Consider the following 19,971-nt stretch of genomic DNA (forward strand, 5'->3'; position numbering starts at 1 on the left):
CTCTTTGTGTATTTGGGATATCTACCCTATTGGATGTATGATTTGCAAATATTCACTCCCATTCTGTAAGTTGCCTTTACATTTTGTTGATGGTTTCCTTTACTGTGCAAAAACTTTTAGTTTGATATAATCCTATTTGTTTATTTTAGCTTTTGTTGTCATTGTCTGAGGAGACTGGTTCAAGAAACTATTGCTATGACCAATGTCAAAGAGCTTACTGCCTATGTTTTCTTCTAGTAGTTTTATGGTTTTAAGTCTTAGATTTAACTCTTTAAGACATTTTTAATCTTTCTTTCTTTCTTTCTTTCTTTCTTTCTTTCTTTCTTTCTTTTTTTATTTCTTTCTTCTTTCTCTCGAGAGTGAGCACAAAATGGGGAGAAGCAGAAAGAGGGAGAGAGAGAGAATCCCAAGCAGGCTCCTCACTGTCAGTGTGGAGCCTGATGCAGGGCTCGAACCCATGAACAGTGAGCTCATGACCTGAGCTAAAGCCAAGAGTCAGATGCTTAACTTACTGAGCCACCCAGGTGCCCCTTAATTTATTTTTGTATGTGGTGTAAGAGTTGGGTCCAGTTTCATTCCTTTGCATGTAGCTGTCCATTATTTTCAGCACCATTTTTTGAAGACCTAGTCTTTTTCCCTTTGTATATTCTTGCCACCATTGTCATAGATCAATTGACATATATGTGTGAGTTTCTTTCTGGAATCTCTATTGTTTGTTTTCATGCCAGTACAGTACTATTTTGATTACATAGCTTTGTAGTATAGTTTGAATCAGGGAATGTATTACCTCCAGATTTGTTTTTCTTTGTCAAGATTGCTTGGCTACTTGGGGTTCCCATTAAAGTGCCAATGGTATTTTTTACAGAACTAGAACAAAGAATCCTAAACTTTGAATGGCACTAACAAAATAGTTCATTGTTAACACAGGAAAAGTTAAGAATAAAAAGTAGTTAACACAAGTTAACTCATTAAAATAGTTCTATAAACCAGGGCTTTTTGTTTTTTTTTTAGTGGAATAAAGCTGGAAATTTTCAATATTACTTAAACATCTGGGTTTTTTAATGCTTATTTTTGAGAGTGAATGAGAGTGAACAGGGGAGGGGAAGAGAGAGAGGGAGACAGAGCATCCCAAGCAGGACCCATGTTGTTCATGTTGTCAGCATAGAGCCTGATGCAGGGCTTGATCTCACAAACCATGAGATCATGACCTGAACTGAAATCAAGAGTCAGATGCCTAACCGACTCAGCCACCCAGGCACCCCAGTATTTGTTTTATTTTTAATATTTCTTTGGATCTTATTTGATTTCATTGACCCAAGATTGCCAATATAGTCAGCCTATAGAAGTAAATTATCCTGATCTTTTTTCTTTATGACACCAAATTATTTTGTCTAAATTCTTAACATGGCGACTAGTAATGTCAAATAATGGGTTATGTCAAATGAGGGGCAAGATTTCTTGCCCATTGTTTTGTATGGCTGTGTGAGCCAGGTGGATTCTACAGGAATTCAGGAAGATTCATGGTAGGGACACCAGCCACAACTCTGCACCAAAGATTCACAAACATACACCATTCTTCCTGGGCATGTTCCATACTGTTTCATCCAGTCCATCTGGGAAGAGAATGGTGACAAACCAGGTTGTAAGCAAGCCTATTTTTATATTTGCTCTAATCTTTCTCATGCAAATTATATATGAGGAAGAAATATAGCATAAACTAAGTGATACATGCATACTAATGTGCTATCACTTCTTCATTTGTGTGTAAATATGTGGAGAGTGGTATAAAAGATAGAATGGGAGAAAAGAATAAACACCCTTTTATTTATGGAAAATAGTGGCTCTGCAAGTAAAAATAGTTCAATTCAATAAATGATCTGAATCAACTTATTTTAATACCAAGTAAGTAGATGATAGAAGATAAAATAGTATTGGCTAATCACCAGCTTTATTTTAATAATACATTCTTTTATTATTTTGATCAGATTGAAACTCACACCAGAAACAAATTATAATTGTTTTAAATTGAAAGTTCATTCTTGACTAGTAAAAATGAGTGTATTATACATTTAATAGATGATGTCATGCCTAAGAAGGAACTGCTAATTCTTTTGTTTGATATAACTTTTTTCTTAAGTAATTTTTCATAATTAGTACTAATTTATAGTAACGAAATGTCTTACTTATGAAGAAAATACTAAATAATGTATTGACTAATAGCATATGTTGAATTATTTAGTGTAATTTGAGAGTAATAATTAAATTCATGTTTTTTGACTCTGACAGTGAAATACATCATATACAAAAAATTTTGGAGTATCTGGTATTTTTTACAGAGAAATTATGCATTTATATTTCAAAAGCAGAAATAGAGGTAATTCCAAGTATATTATGGAAAAAGTCTGTATTTTTGCTAATTTAATGTTTTGGAGACATAAGACACTAACTAAACATTTCAACCATGTAATCTAGTTAGTATTATTAAGTATTATTCAACTTAAAAGTATATCCCATGTTGAGAAGTTAATAAAAATAATATTAATATAATAAAATATTAATAATATTTAAAATAAGAACATTAATATTAATAATAAAATAATATTAATCATCCTAATTCAATCATTACAATGTCGTAAGTCAGAGTATACATATGGGGTTGCCCAGAAAATTCTACCCTAGATTTATTTTAGTTTTGGTAGACAGAAATAGGTTGCCTTTACCAGATCCTATTATTCCAGTCTATGGGTTTAAGGACTTTATATTATCATAGATATAGGACACATAAAAAACCTAGAAAGGGAACTAAAATACGACAATTTGAACTAGTTAGAGAACAAGAACTATCTGTATTATTGAGAATAAGATAGCACGTACATAAGCACAATCTAATCGTAGTCATTAAACCAAAGGTATTTAGGTTAATGGAGGGCCACTGTGGATTGAGTCTGCTCACGTTGGCAGAAAGGACCACGGGCATTGAACTCGGCTCAGCGGTTATGTAAGATTCACAGAAAAAATGAGGCTGCTCTGGATGTTGTAAAAACCACACACACAGGGAAATCAGCAGAGCCTAGAGTGGCACTCAGAGAGATATGATGTCCGCCACAAATACAAACCACATAGGTAATTTTACATTTTCTAGTGGTCACATGAGAAAAATTAAAGCAGATAAATGAAAGTAAACTTACAAATATATTTTACATAACCCTGTATATTCAAATACTATGTTTCAGACTTGCAAATTGTTGAGATGTCTTGTATTATTTATACTAAGTCTCCGAAATCCAGTATATATTTTACAACTATAGCACATCTCAATTTGGACTAACAAGATTTCAAGGGTTTAATATCCATAGGTGGCTGGCGGGTACAGAAAGTTCAGCCTCAGTGTTTTGAGTGAAGAATTCCTTAGTAGTTTCATATATTGTATTCATGAGAAAATAAGAAAAGTAAAAAATACTCTGATAGTTTAGAACAATGTATAAATATTACAAAAGCCTAATCCAAAGGGTACTTTTTTGGTCCCCATCTCATTAGACTTTTCTGCTGCATTTGCCACCATAGATTACTTTTTCCCTCCTAAACTACATACCAATGGTTCTCTCCTATTTCACTGACTAATGAACATTTGGCCTCTTAGTTAGACCCCTTTGTCTGCTCTTCAATGTTGCTGTTTTACAGGCTCTTTTTGGACCCCACTTTGTTCTCACCCTGCAACTTCTCCCAGGAGTATCTCAAGCTCTTATATATGCTGACATCACTCAAACCTTACCTCTGACTTTACATCTTCTGTTAATTTTTATTTCCAAATGCCTCTTGGTTATGTCTAACTGATGTTTTACAAGCACACAAACCCATCATCCTTCTTTCCATACCTACTCTTTTAGTCCATAGTTCATATTGTGTCATCAGTATCCATGGAATTAGAAACCCTACGGTAAGCTTTGACACTCCTCCCTCCCTCACTAATCAGCAAATCCTGTTGATTTCACCAACCAAATATATCAATATGCCTCTCCCTCTAAAAACATGTGCAATTCACTTGCCTAGTACCTCTTTCTTGGAATGAGGCAAAATTGTCACTGATTCTCTGTTCTACTAATCAGGTGCCCTCAAACCCATCCTCTCAGCTTCTATCAACGTCAGGGAAAATGAAACATTGACTACCTTTATTTTTCTTTAAAACACTTCCATGGCTTTCATAGGTTAAAGAATAGGGTCCAGACTCTCTGATCCTTCATGTCCTTACTGTCTTGCTCTTTACCTTTATTCTTGTACAACTTTCTGAGTTGAACTTCACACTCTACCAATACAAGACTCCATGTAACTCTCCACAAACATCAAGCTGTGTGGTTTACTGAGCTATGAGTAGTGCTTACATGATTCCTTTTTTTTCTACCCTTTCTTTATCCCCAGACTCATCCATTAAGAGTCCACACATGCTAAAAACACACAATGAGGCAAACCATAGGAGACTTTTAAATACAGAGAACAAACTGAAGGTTGATGGGGGAGAAAGGGGTGGGTTAAATGGGCGATGGACATTAAGGAGGGCACTTTTCCGGATGAGCATGGGTGTCATACGTACGTAAGAAATTAATCACTAGGTTCTACTCTTGTCACCAAGACTAAACTTCATGGTCACTAACGTGAGAATAAAAGCATTTCAAAAATGAAAAAAAAATACATTTATGCATTTATATTTCAAAAGCAGAAATAGAAATATTCCAAGTATATTATGGAAAAGGTCTATATTTCTGCTAATTTAATGTGTTTGGAACATAAACTAATTAATTAAACATTTCAACCATTTAATCTAGTTAATGTTATTAAGTATTATACAACTTAAAAGCATATCCTATGTTGAGAAGTTAATAAAAATAATATTAACTATGTAGTACATCATTTGTATAGGTATTACATAATTTCCTATAAAAGGTTGTAAATTGACCACCATCAAAGACTGCTTCAGACTGGGTTGGGTACTCTTGTTAGAGCCTAAACATCCCTCTATCACATTATTAAGCATATATATCACATAACCTTCTGAATGTCTCCACCACCAAGCTGTATTCATCTTTGTATCTTTGCTATCCAGCACAATGCTTCTTATAAGGATTTGATAAACTCACTGAAATCAGGTTAAAAATACAAGCATGTGTATGTGCATATTTACACACACAACTATCTGCACACATGATGTACACTCAAGCAAAATAAAGATTAGTTTAAATGCAGCAGTGTAAAGAAATGGAAACATTTAAGTAAACTCTAAGTTGAATATGTGTAAACAGTGAGTACAGCACCCTCAAAACATGAATTGTGTTCAGGTTGCTTTATTTGAAGAATATGTGACCGTTTCAACTCTAACCTTCCTTGTCCACACCTAAGGACTGGCTAGCTGTGGGTGAACAGAGGGAAAGAAGGTTAGAGAGATTACTATTAAAATTGCCACATACAATCCAGGTCACCAATTCCCTTCTCGAGCCCTCAATTCTTTCATCAGCAAAATGAGGAAATGAGGCCTCTAAGAGCCCTCCTGAATCTGAGACTCTATAATTCAGTACTGTGTCTGCATAAGGGGTAGAGACAGGAGGAATACAGTGAGAAGAAATACAACATAACTTGCCTACATCCCAATGCATTCCACTTGAACCTATTAAAACATAGATATATATAATTTTATCAGAGGTGTTTTGTTATATTATTATTATTATTATTAAATAGATTTCATGCCCAAGGCAGAGCCCAATGCAGTGCTTGAACTCACAATCCCGAGATCAAGACCTGAGCTGAGATCAAGAGTCAAACACTTAACCAACTAAGCCACACAGGCACCCCTGTTTCATTCATTTAATTTTTTCAAAATACATGAGTATTTATGAATGATAGAAATAATTAATTATGAGGAAATGTGAACCTGTTTTATTCTTTTTAAGTCCAATAGGCATTACATGATAACAATGTCTGTAAATTTTGATGATCTTAGTTTCATTTTCCTTTTCCCAAGATAGGATATTTGCATTAAGACAATATTGAGTCTGGTAGGAATTTAATTCCTTATGCAGTTGTACTCAGGAAATCAATGGGATTAAGATTCACTTGGTCAGTCATGTCACACAAATGTGTTAAAATCTTTGTGTTTTTCAATAAGAAGCGCTGAGTGTCATTAAGAGTATACAGACTCAATATGGCCCTCACCTCAGTGGTACCTAGCACATTATTGTGTATACTGTTAGTGTTTAGTAGCTGAATCATCAGCATACTAGTAAAAATGTGCTCTGCAGAGCATAATAGTATAGTGTTAAGAGCATTATCAATGACCAAGAATAGACTGAAAAGCAAGGTTTCCATCCAACCTCCAAAATAACTTCCTGCTTGTAACCTCTGATAACAGCGTGGTTTATAATGGTCTGGATATTTTCTGTGCCATTGCAATGGGATTTCAAGTGGAAATTTTCCTTGATAGGTGGATTGATAGAGGCCAGAGCTGCATATAGCAATTAGAGCAGATGCCTTAACTTCTCTGATCTTCAGTTTCCTCATGTTGAGAATGGGAACAATAATCAATTTCCTTCCTAACTCAGAGTATTTTTCTTTCAATTGATGAAGCATAAACAAAACTAGTCTATAATTATTAATCACTGCACAAATAGGATGTTATTCTGATTGCTAAAGAATGAAAATAAATTTTGGATCCTATAATGCCGAAAAAGAAAGCAAGATGCCCTGAACCCTATGAAAACCTGTCAGTTGAAAACTGTTCCTGAAGTTAAACGTAAATTTTGTGATCAAATCAGTGCCTGCTCAATAAAATGCCAGCTCAGTGGCACCTGGGTGGCTCAGTCGGTTAAGCGTCTGACTTCGGCTCAGGTCATGATCTCATGGTTTGTGAGTTTGAGTCCCATGTCAGGCTCTGTGCTGACAGCTCAGAGCCTGGAGCCTGCTTCAGATTCTGTGTCTCCTTCTCTCTCTGCCCCTCCCCAACTTGTGCTCTGTCTCTCTATGTCTCTCAAAAAATAAATAAATGTAAAAAAAATTAAAAAAAAAGAAGGGATCTTCTTAAAAAAATAAAATAAAATAAAATAAAATAAAATAAAATAAAATGCCTGCTCAGCTGGAGTATTCACTAAATTAAAATAAATTTTAACATTTCACAAACTGTTCATGAAATTCCCAAACAACTATTATACAAGCATTAAAACTAATTATAATGTTTTTCTCCTGTTTCAAAAAATATACATTGAGTAAACTTCAGAGTGAAATAGTATTCTGTACATTACCATTGCAACATAAAAGGCAGTACAAACACTGGAAACAATGCAAATTGTTGCAATCAGCTTATAGAACTGTAACTTTTCAAATCTTTACATGTTTTATGCCTTTTCATTTTGTTTTAATATAAGGGAATATCAGAGACAGAGAAAATCAGCAGTTGTCATTTACTATGGGATAAACTAGAAGATAAAATCCCTACATATACTAGTATAAGAAATTTATCTCAATGGTCTTTGTTATGGATTGAATGTTTGTCTTCCTTCCAGAAATTCCTCTGCTGAAACCCTACACCCTAAGGTGCTGGTAGTAGGAGGTGGGGACTTTGGGAGGTAAGGAGAATTAGATGTGATCAAAAGGGTGGAGGAGCCCTTAGAAGGATCAGGAGAGTTTACTTTCACTGCTCTGCTCTCTGCACCACCAGGATGCAAGAAGTCAGCAGTCTGCAACCTGGAAGAAGGCTCTTGCCAGAACCTGAGGGTTCTGGTACCCTGATTTCAGACTTTCAACTTCCAGAACTGTGAGGAATAAAATTCCCATTGTTTATAAGGTAGCCAGTGTATGGTATTTTGTTACAACAACCTACGCTGACAAAGAGGTTCCTATAGTAACAAATAACATAATGGGAATGAATGGAGGAAAAAGATTTCTTTCCCTGGTGGCTTTGGACTTCACTAATAATGTTTGGTTATTTGTATTTTTCTTAACATTATTTCTTCAAGTCCAGAGTCTCATAGTGGCTTGAAGGATTCTGAACCCCTGCTCAGACCCTCCCTAATGTGGGAGCACTGGGCAAGAAACGGTCTCTCCAAATTTATAGGAATCATTGTCACTGGAGATAGTGTTCAGAGAACCTTGACCATGTTCACAGGAGTGAACTCCTTGCCCTGGGCCAGGGCACAGAGAGGAGATCCAGCCTTGCCCTCAGAAAGAGACCCATCTGTCAGAGAAGTCAGAAGACTTGGGCCCCAACAATCCCTATCTGAGGCAGATTTAGATGTAGGTGACTTACACAGGTGCCATGAAGACTTGGGAGAGGGGTGGGAGGCAGGGACAAATCTTTAGGGCTGGGGAAAGGGGCAATTTCCTGAGCAAAGAATATGGTCTTCAAGGCATGGGGTGTTTAACTAGAGACTTCATTTCTCATGTTTCTAAAACCGCACCAGCTGTAAGGGGCTGGGGGCGGGGGAAGGAGGGGCCCTAGCATGGTGAAAGTTGAGGCTTTGAAGAGATCAGAAAAGCCTGGAGCAGTGCATCTGGAAATTCCAGGGTTATGCTATGGGAAATAGGGAACCACAGGATGATTGGAACAGGATGACACCAGTAGCCAAAGAGAAGGGGCAGAGGAGTGTCATGGCAACAGGTGAAAGATGATAGGGACTGAAGAGCATTGGGTCCAGCCCGCTTCCTTTGCAATCTAGGGAAACTGAGGCCCAGAGAGGAGAACAGATTTGTCCATGGTGATCAGTTGACTTCTGAGGTTGAAAATGGGGACGGAGGCAACCAACAGAGGGCCTGTCCTGCTTCTCCAAGGACAAACACGTGATCATGTGGGTGCTGCTGGGTCTGGGGTCAGCTAAGGGTTGGCGTTGCTGGAAGAAGAGAGAAATGAGAGACAGCAGCAGTGTTTTTGTTGACCAGTCCCTGCCCCCACGTCCCTTGCTCCCACAGTCTCCTGCCTCCTACACCTCCCCACCCCAACTTCCTGCTACCTGGGGGAGACCCTGCACCTGCCCTGGCCTCACACAGGACAGATGGCAGAGATGACGAAGGTGGATATCTGTTCTCATGGTCCCTGTACTTGTGTTTCTGTCTGACCTGCGACTGAGCACAGTATTGCAGCAGTCTGGGGCCCACCTCCACGGACTTGTCCTCACAACTCCATCTGCTCCGGCTACGGGAAGGGTCAGCAGGTCCCAAAGGCAACAAAGCAGCAACATGCCCTCAGAGCTCAGGCGCAGGGGTCTGAGAGGTCAAGGCCCGCGCAGCAATCCCTGCTGGATGCAGTTGTCCCCGCCGGGGGCTGTGTCATCTCTGCAACATGCCCACCCCCACACTCCTCATTCCCACCCCCCTGTGGTAAGCACTGCCCACCGCCTATTTGTATTTTTTTTAATCGAACTGAACGTTGAAAATAACAAAACCATATTCCGAACTACATGATATTTTCAAAGATTTCAGTTTTATAAATATGAATGCTTCAATGCTGCCATTTCAAGTGGGACCAAATATTCTCAAGATATGTAAGAAACTGAAATTTTAATTATTCACAAATAGCTAAAATTGACAGGATGGTGCAAAGAAAAAAGCCTCAAAATACTTTTAAAAGCATGTTTTGTTTTGTTTTTTTCCTAGATACTTTTACTTGGTGAAACTGACCTGGAACTCTGATCTCTATAATCTGTCTGGTTTTTAAAAAAAACATTAATGTTTAGTCTTTGGACTTGAAAAAACATCATTGTGAATGATAATTCCAAAATCAGCCCGTGACCCATTACATCTCAGTGGATTTGGTGGCCTGATCCTTCCTCATTCTGGTGTAACCCCAGCATCCTGTTTCATTTAATTCTTTAAACTTTAATTAAAAAACAGCAGGAAAAGCCAAGAAGATAAAGCAGATGAAAATCCCTTTATAGCCTGTAGTATGGTGAATAACAGTTTGAGAGAATGAGGAAAATTTTGTTCAAATATGAGTATGATCCATGCAAATTTATTTCTTGTGGGCTATCATTTTGCAGAGGAAAACCATATCAATCTATTGTCTTACTGCACCAGAAATACCAGACTCAAGCTATCTGAAAAGTCCACATCAGATACACAATGTTCTTCTACCTAGCTCTTTTTTATCTTTCTACTGCATTATTTAAGCTTGTTGTTAAATTTACTCTATTGTGCTATCAGATTCATAATCTTGTAATGCATTCTGCACTGGATGATGTGGCCATTTCAATAATGTAGCAAATATGAGAACTTAGCTGTAGGTTTGTTGAAGGCCAAATTAACCTTACAGCAATATTCTCTGTTAGAAGTGATCTATTTGTAACGTAATTATAACCTGAATTGGGATCCAAGCAGGTGTTAATAAAAATGTGGCAAGTGCCTAGCCCAGTGCCCTGCATATCAGATGCATTCAATAAATGTTTTCTCCGTAAATAGTTGGGGAAATGGATGAGGGAAGTATTTGGAGAGGTGGAAAAGAAAATAATGAGTGTGTGTGTGTGTGTGTGTGTGTGTGTGTGTGTGTTGGAAATACCTCTGGAAAGTAATCTGAAGAAAAATTCTTTAGTAATGTCCATCTTTTCCACTGGTACACTTAGTGTGTTTGAAACTCAATTTCTTTATTTGGGATAGAATAATCAAATGTGGAGGTTTGTGCATTTGATTAGATCAACTGCTTTTCCTGAGCTGAGTGCAATCATAGATGGTCATAAAGAGGTCATTTGCCAGGGCCTTGCAGGGTGAATTTTAAGAAGAAGCAAGTGTTCCCTGAAAGTTTGCAAACTAGAGGCAGAAGAAATAGAAAGAATCAAATGATAAACACTCAGGAATAAATGCATTTTCCCAGGACATCCACTCTGCTTTTTCTACAGGGGAGGGAAACCGCTTCCTCCTGTTTTCGGTTCCTCACGTTGGACTATAATGGTGCATTATCATTCTCCCATCACCCCTGCACAGAACCTAGAGTCCATCTTACAGCTTGTATGAAATGCTTTCTGACTACTTCAGTTTGTCTTCTCCTCAAAAATTTTTGGCTGAAATTTTATTTTAAGTTTAAATATTTTGAGAGAGAGAGAGAGGGAGAGAGAGAGAGAGAGAGAGAGAGAGAGAGAGAGAGAGAGAGAGTTCAAGCAAGGGAGGAGCAGAATGAGAGGCAGAGAATCCCAAGCAGACTCCACACTGCCCATGCATCACCCAATGCAGGGCTCGATCTCATGAACATTGAGGTCATAACCTGAGCTGAAATCAAGAATCAGACGTTTGACTGCCTAAGCCACTCAGGAACTCCTTGGCTGAAATTTTTATACGCCCAAGCCCACAGGTCCTTTAAGGGAAACAGTGACCTTCTCTGGCTCATGTTTTACTTTCTCCCTCAAAGTCACGCAAGTCCAGGACGTCGTGAGTCACTCGGAGTCCAAATACCTTCCAAGTACGGGTCCTCGATGGGTGATTCTCTGAGACCCGTCTGTCTGCATTCCACCTCACTCATATTGGTGCTAATAGTTCTTGTTTCTGACTTCGCCACAGATCGAGCTTCATCTCATTCAGACCAGATTTCCTCTATATTCTGCTTGTTTGTTCTGTGGAGGCAATTCTAACCCAGTTCCCTTCTGTGTTCTTTGCCAGGCTCTGCCATCATAGGTCTCCTATCACTTGCCCATTGCTTTCATTCTGGGTGCTGACACATTCACTTAGGTTCTACCCAGACCACATATCTCTGCTGAGCTTATCTTGCTGTGGTTCAAGATCCTCCTCTCCATTATGATTCCTGCTGCAGTCTCTGAAACAAATCCATAGGGTTTAGTGACTCTCCTTCTGCTTCTCAGATGCTGGTTGAATATTGGTCTTCTGCAGTAACTAATGTCAGTCTCGGGAGTGTAAGACTCGTGATGCAGTAATAACTAGCCCTGGTACCATAATTGCCTGAAGACCAAGAAGATATTCATATGGTCTTCAAACCTACAATCACATGAGAATTATTTAAATACCACATAAACGTGGCACTAATTTTGAATATACACGTAACCTGATGATTAATAAAACAAAATGTGTAAGTTATTAATTCAAATTAACTTGTGCCATTGTTTACTTCATCCGTCAGTGCACAGTAATAGCACAGCTCCACATGTGTTTCCCATGTTGACACAGGTCATTGAATATTCTCCAAGTGTGGCCACAGACTGTCCTACCACCCATCATTATCGGGTCAGTTATTGCTATGTCATGATGCTGTCCTGTAGCCAACATGGATACCAAGAGTGGCATTTCGCCCAGATTCCCACATTTGAAATCTCTTCTGGGATTTCTCAAACTGGAGCCAATGAGCGCAAAGCCTTTCTTTCCTGGTGGTTTGACCTTCTAATACCACGAGACATAAAAGCTCTCTGTTCCTTCTCATGGAACAGAAGATAATCTAGAGTAGAGTAATCTCTAAAGTAAGAGAGAAGCAGGGATGAGAAGAAACATAAGTCCTGGAAATCTGTCTCTCCACAGATACCCAAGAATAACTGGATATTTATGATACTCAAGTTTTATCAAGTTTCCAGTATGCCTCAGTATTTAGACAGTGTGCTTGTCACCTGAACCGAAGAGACAGTCAATAAAATAATTCATTGCATTGGTGTACAACATGCTGTGTGTGTGTTAGACTGATCTTCTCCGAGACTCAGAAGTGGCACAGATCAGATATAATGTGGAAGTATGTCTTCTGTCTGACCAGAGCATATAGAAATGACAATGAAAAATATTAAGACTTAAAACAGGTCATCCTGACATAAATAAAGGATTGTCATGAGATCTCAGCTCCTAGGAGTTGCATAATTTGTTGTGAATGGTCAGAAATCCTTCAGTGGAAAAACCATCTCACAATGTCTGGAGGAGTCTCATCTATAAATTAGGCCCACTCTTGTCTCCTGCAGTTGGGGATAGAAAGCAGCCTAGTCTAATACGTGAGTAACACATACTCCACCAATCACATCTTTTTCATTCCAGACACCTTCCTTATCCCTTTAATATTTTTATCTAAGTCATAATTCGAGTTAATGTCCTTACATGGAAATTTCACTCTACACACTGGAGCTGAAAGGCCAACAGTCAATAATTTTGGAAGTGGTTAGAGAAGGAGCGAAGGGCTGCCATTTGAATTAGAAATGATAGAGCTACAGGGGTGTGCTGCTCTTCTAGAGTCTAGTTTATATTAGCAGACACTTTTACCCAAGTAGCAAGATTTACTAACACAGAAGGGTGATGAGTGATAGGCAAGAATCAAGATTGGCTGCTCTGCAAGCCTGAACTGAGAAGTGAAAGAGAAACACTGTTTCTGCCAAGGCAGTGAGTCTGGGGCTGGAGAAGAATTAGATAAGGAGCCCTCATGTTTGAGGGACCCAAGGAACATATGCTAGTTGGTATAACTAGTAGGCACCTAGGTAGATGCATGGTGTCTAAATACTCCCAAGTGATGAAACTGGGGGTAGGGAATCAATATTCAGCCACGTACAGGTGCTCATTGAAACAACAGAATTGAAGAGATTGCTCAGGACAGCACAATAAGTGGAAAGGTACAGGGCTAGAAGGTCAGTTCCTGGTAGCTCCTTATTTAAACAAAAATAAAAACAAAACATTCTTTTGTAGGTCTGATAGAAGAACTGCCTGGTTAATTTTTAATAAGAATAAGTGCGTCCTTTATAAATTTTATGACTAAAAAACCATGACATTTAGCTATGCCATGACTTACATACCTCTTTCTTTTTTTGTCTGGAAGCCAGATGAACTCTACTCATCATAGATAAAATAATGAGTCGGGAAAAATTGCTTCACCTTCTTCATCAGTTACTTTCAGTGTTTACTTTCCATTCATTGATACCTTCATTTTACTTTCTTCCTGGCTCAAGTGACTTCAGTGAAAGATAACAAGCTTAGGAAGGAGTTGATACTTTTGGTCTGATAGCCTTGTCAGTGCCCTTTAAAAGATACTCAAAGAAAAGCATAGAGTTCCCCGGGGAATAAAACCAGCTCCACCAGCCTTCTTTCTAGCTTATTTTATTTAAAGACATTCTTGGGGCGCCTGGGTGGCGCAGTCGGTTAAGCGTCCGACTTCAGCCAGGTCACGATCTCGCGGTCTGTGAGTTTGAGCCCCGCGTCATGCTCTGGGCTGATGGCTCGGAGCCTGGAGCCTGTTTCTGATTCTGTGTCTCCCTCTCTCTCTGCCCCTCCCCCGTTCATGCTCTGTCTCTCTCTGTCCCAAAAATAAATAAACGTTAAAGACATTCTTTGGATCTTTCTCCTTTGGACAGATTTCTTAGGTTTAGAGCATGAATCAAACAAAGGTTGCGCATGATGTAGTAGACTGAATAATGATTCCCAGAGCTACCAGGACCTAATACCTGAAATTTGTGAGTGTTACCTTGCTTGAAAGAAAAAAATGTTGTTACAAGTGTGATTAAATTACAGAACTTGAGATGGGGAAATTATATTTGATCATCTAAGTGGACTCTAAATGCAATACTGCAAGTGTCCTTATAAGAACAAGGCATAGGGAGATTTGACACATAGACGAGAAGGAGCATACAGAGCTTTGAAGGTGCTGCACTTAAAGATTGGAGTGATGTGGCCGTAAGTCAACGAATGCAGGCGGCTACTAGAGAGTGGAACAGACAAGGCAGGACTCTCCCCTAGTGCCTCCAAAGGAAGCCCAGCCCTGCCCACACCTTGGTTTTGACTCGAGGATACTGACTTTGGACCTCTGGTCTCAAGAACTGTTAGAGAATAAATTTCTGTTGTTTTAAGCCACCAGTACAATGGTGTTTTGTTATAGCAGCTGTAAGAAACTCCTACGAATTAGACAAAACCTGCCTTTCCTGCTTCTCTTGTCCCTTTGCCAATCATTTGTATTTAATTGGTTCCTCGTTCTGTACAAACATCCACATATATTTATGTACATTTTATTTTATTTTCAAGCAGTCTCTATTTCAAACCCAGCTCTGTACCCTGTAAAATCCAAAATATCATCATGAAGTGCGGGGGGGCGGGGGGAGAAAGCACAAGGAACATATTTTTATTGTACCAAGCAGTTGCAAGCCACATTAGAAATGTAGACAACAAATTGGTATGTCATTTCTAGGACTATTTTTTTTTCCATTTTTTAATTCTTTTTCAGATTATTTATGTGAAACAGAGTTAGGTCTTCTATAGGACGAAAATTATTGGCTCCCAAGTTTTCAGTTATTATTTATATATTATTTATTTATTTATTTATTTATTTATTTATTTATTTATTATATATGACTTTCCCCAGGGGCACTTGGTTTTCATTCATATACTGTGACAGCCAGGGTGTCAGTGATGGCAGATATCCATGTGTCAGGGTCAGTGGAATATTTGCCAAATATTTTATTCTCTACCCTTCCCCACCACACACACTTTCTGACCCCCTTTTAGTTAAGCAGGCAATGTCATTACTTCTGGCCAATGAAATATGGGCAGAAGTGACACATGCCAATTCTTGTTCAAGGCAGTAAAATGTCCAAGGGCTAATCTTCAGGGGCTCTCCTTTTCTGTACCAGTGACAAAGGGACCTTGTGTAGCACTTAGCATAGTTGCAACATGGAGACTTGATCAGTCCAAGTTTAGGTCCTGCTGACCCACAGAGGACCTGTACTGTCAGAGAGAATACATTTTTGTTGTGTTAAACTACTGAGATTTTGCGGTGCTTGTTGAACCGTTTCCTAACCTATTATGATAAATTCAGGGTTTCTTTCTTGCTTCCAGTTTTCTGACAATAATATAGATTTTCCTCAACTTACAATGGGGTTACATCCCAAAAAATCCATAGTAAGTTGAAAATACTGTAAGTCGAAACTGCACTTCACACCTAACTTAGCCTACAGTGGGTAAAATCATCTAACACAAAGCCTATTGTATAATAAAGTGTTGAATATCTCATGTAATTTCTTGACTCCTGTACTGGAAGTGAAAACCATAATGCTTGTATGGTTACAGAATCTTCGTAAGTAGACTGGTTGTTTACCCTCACGGTCACGTTGTTGATTGGGACTGTCCAGCATCACAAGAGAACATTTTACCACATATCACTAGCCTGGGAAAAGATCAAAATTTAAAATTCAAAGCACAGTTTCTATGGAATACACATCAATTTCACATCATCCTGAAGTTGAAAAATTGTAAGTTGAGCCATCATAAATCTGAGACCCTCTCTAGTTTCAAATAAAGAACTGGTAAAGAATTTAAACTTAATTGTAATATCTTAGTAACTTCCTACAGAAAGAAATTCAGATTTTGGAAGAAAACACTCCATTAGCTTAGTTTAAAATCTGAAATGAGAAATAATCAATTTTAAGAATGGAAGTACATAATTTACATGCAATAGTATATATAATTCCTTTATAAATATGTTTTAATTGTAACTGAAAAACATATACTTTTATCATCTCCCCCCCCAAAAAAAAAATTTAGACTGTTAATCCCTTGCCAAGAGCAATAGCTAGAAATATTGCTTTTATGGAATTATAATACAAAAAAGTTTTTTTCCCTTTAACAAACTACTTTGATAAGATTTCATGAATTGTAAGAATTTTATTCCCTTCAAACAGAGAAATCCTTAGAAGTTTGATAAGAGTTTTAGTGTAAAATATTTTAATAATGGTATTATAAAATAATTAGCATGCTTTAAATAAAAGTATACATGATCATGGCCAGTAACATGTATATTGTGAAATATTTTTTATGTCAAGATATTTTAGAGACAAAAAATAGCTAATATAACTAAAACATTTGATCAATTAACTTAGATTGAACAATGAATTGGTTAGAAAATCTTCACTTACTACATAGAGAAGTTGACTTTTTTATGTAAACAAAGGCATTCACTAGCTTGTCATGTTTTCAGAAAAACAGATAATCTGTAATTTTTTGTTCCAGGAATTCCTCATTAGAGGTGTTCTCATTGGAATTTTCCACCAGATGTGAAAGCTCACAGAATTCTCCAGAGAGGTTTATCATAATCAAAAACACAGCCTCTTGGAGAATATGTCATTATTCAAATCTTTAATAGTAAATATAAAATGCACACAATTGAAACAGAAAATAACAAGCAGAGGTCCCTCAGGGATGCGGGGAATCTCTGCTGGAATAGAAAAACTTAATGATCCATGGAAATAGAACAATAATCAAATTTGTAGACATAGGAAGACATTAATATAATGATAGCAGAGGTACTTAGAAGAGCGTGGAGCGTGGTTCTGTGGAGAATGGTCAACTCGGTAGATAAGCAAGTAAAATCATTATTTTGGAACTGATAAAAACTCTTACCTTGTCTTATCTGAAAACCATATTTATCTAAAGTTTATTTCTATTAAAATTGGACTGGAAGCCTGATCTGGGAGTTCTTTTGTGACTGATTTGCACCAATTCCCCATCAAGTGTATTATAATGAATATATTTCACAGTATTTCAAAGTTGACATTTATTTATTTCAAATAATCCCTAGTTTATTCAAGGGCCAAAATGAAAAATCAAAAGGGGTGTCAAAAGATAAAATAGCTTAGGCGAATGAAACAAATTGAGGTGAAAACAAGGTATCCCCTTGGTACCCTTCATCTTGTACTTAAAATTAACAAATCTAAAGTCATTTAGTGAAACATAGTTCCAGCCCAACAAAATTCATACATAATTTTCACTTCCGTATGAAGCGTCTTATATTCAGTTAGTTTAATTATCTACAGCCCTTGAATGGCATTTTTTAATCCTTTGTGGTTCACTGAAAAACTTTGTAAAGTATAACTAAGTAGTGTGTTCATTAAAATGTCAGAAATATTTCGAGTCCAAATAGCACAGCTTACTTTCCCTAAGTGTAGTAATAATGCAATAACTGTGCCAGGAGGGTGTAATTAACAACCATTTAAAAGAACAATTGTCTCCAATTATTCAGGATCTTCATGCATAGCATCTTAATTAAGAACCAAAATTATTTTTAAGTTCATCCATAGGAAAAAAAATACACAAGGAATAATGAAAATAAAGTTCATGAAAAATACAAATTTGCAGAACAGAACTTATTTAATATGTTTTACACATAACATAGCTGCAACTGTTTTGTCAAGGCACTCAAATATCATTAACGTTGATGGAATATTCGAGTTGACACAGAATTTAGAAAAGCACGGCGGTGATTGTATTCTATTTGGATCTTCCCACTAGCTGTTGTGACTATAGAAATTGAGAGGCCATTTATGCTGCCATATTCTGTTTAATCTGTATTAACTTACAATAGAGGTGTGACCAAGTCCTTGAGTGACAACATGTACCTCTCTATTACCAGGCCTTCCTGAAGTTTTGTGAAGGAGCTGTAAGAATCAGTCTAAACACTTTCCTGTGAGTCATTTCAATGGCCAGCATTCCTCATCTGTGGGCTTATACAAGGGAAGATATTGTTAACACATGGACATCTTGAGCTAGGGTTGTTCCTCCTGCCTCTACCTGCAAAAGGAAAACCAGGCTGGTTGCCTTTCTGTTTACCCTGCCATAACGCCAGGCCGCCTTTAGGAAACCTTAATTTCCCCTAAGTGAAATACATGTTTTTCAGTCTACCTTGGATAGTTGGATTTTGAAATGATTACATTTTGAAACGATAAATTTAAGGACCTCAAAGTGTTTCATAAATGGACTAAACACTAAATGAAAAGAAAGACACTGTCAGAGTAAAAATACTTCAGGGGCACCTAGGTGGTTCAGTTGGTTAAGCATCTGACTTCGGCTCAGGTCATGATCTCTCAGTTTGTGAGTTCAAGCCCCACGTCGGGCTCTGTGCTGACACCTCAGAACCTGGAGCCTGCTTCAGATTCTGTGTGTCCCTCTCTCTCTGCCCCTCACCTGCTCACACACACACATTCTCTCCCCAAAAATGAGCATCAAAAAATGTAAAAATACTTCAAAAGAAAGATGCAACTATATACTGTTCATAAGAAACATTAAAGACACTACCAAGCTGAAAATAAAAAGATATCAAAAGATTAAGAATGCAAACACCAAGAACAAGAAAATCGATATGGCTATATTAATGTAGACTCAAAGTAAAAAATTTAAGAAGGAAATTTTATAATGACAAAAGCATCAATCTATCAAGATACACTTCTAAATGCTCATCTATACTCCCCAAAGATTTAAATGCATTAAGCCAGATTTGGCAGAATTATAGAGAGAAGTAGACAAGTCAATAACCAAAGTTAAAGATTGTAATACCTCTTTCAGTGACTGACGGGCCTAGTATGCATGTGGTGATATTTAGGGTAAATTAATATACAACAGTGCATATAGTAATTGTAGATAGAAAGAGAGAATTAATAAAGAGAAAAATGGAATGCTAAATTTGTGGAAGATTCCAAAAAAAGAGAGACAAGTTCTTAAAACTTGAGGATCACATAAAAAGCAAATAGTATGATGGCTATTATCAATCCAATCGGTAATCACATTAGATACACTTAGACTAATTTCTAAATTTCAAATATAAAATTGTAACAATAGATTTTTTTAAACCTCACCATGTCTTTATAACACTTCCCTAAAACATTAGGAAATAGGTTGGAAATAAAAGGGTGAAGTTATATCATGTAAACCCCAACCAAAAAAAAGCTTCTATAGTTATATGAATGTCAAACAAAACCAATTTTACATGAATAATTGTTGCTAGAGGGGCACCTGGGTGGCTCAGTCGGTTAAGCCTCTGACTCTGGATTTCTGCTCAGGTCATGATCTTATGGTTCCTGAGTTCAAGCCTCGTGTCAGGCTCTGCACTGACAGCGTGAAGCCTGCTTGGGATTTTCTCTCTCTCTCTCAATAAATAAATAAACATTAAAAAATAAAAAGAATTGTTGATGGAGATTAATGTGGACATTTCATAGTGAAAAATTATCAAGAAAGACATAACAGTATTAAATCTGAAAGCATCACATAACCTCAAAAATA

This window comes from Prionailurus viverrinus, chromosome F1, assembly GCF_022837055.1.
Source record: "Prionailurus viverrinus isolate Anna chromosome F1, UM_Priviv_1.0, whole genome shotgun sequence".
Lineage (NCBI taxonomy): Eukaryota > Metazoa > Chordata > Mammalia > Carnivora > Felidae > Prionailurus > Prionailurus viverrinus.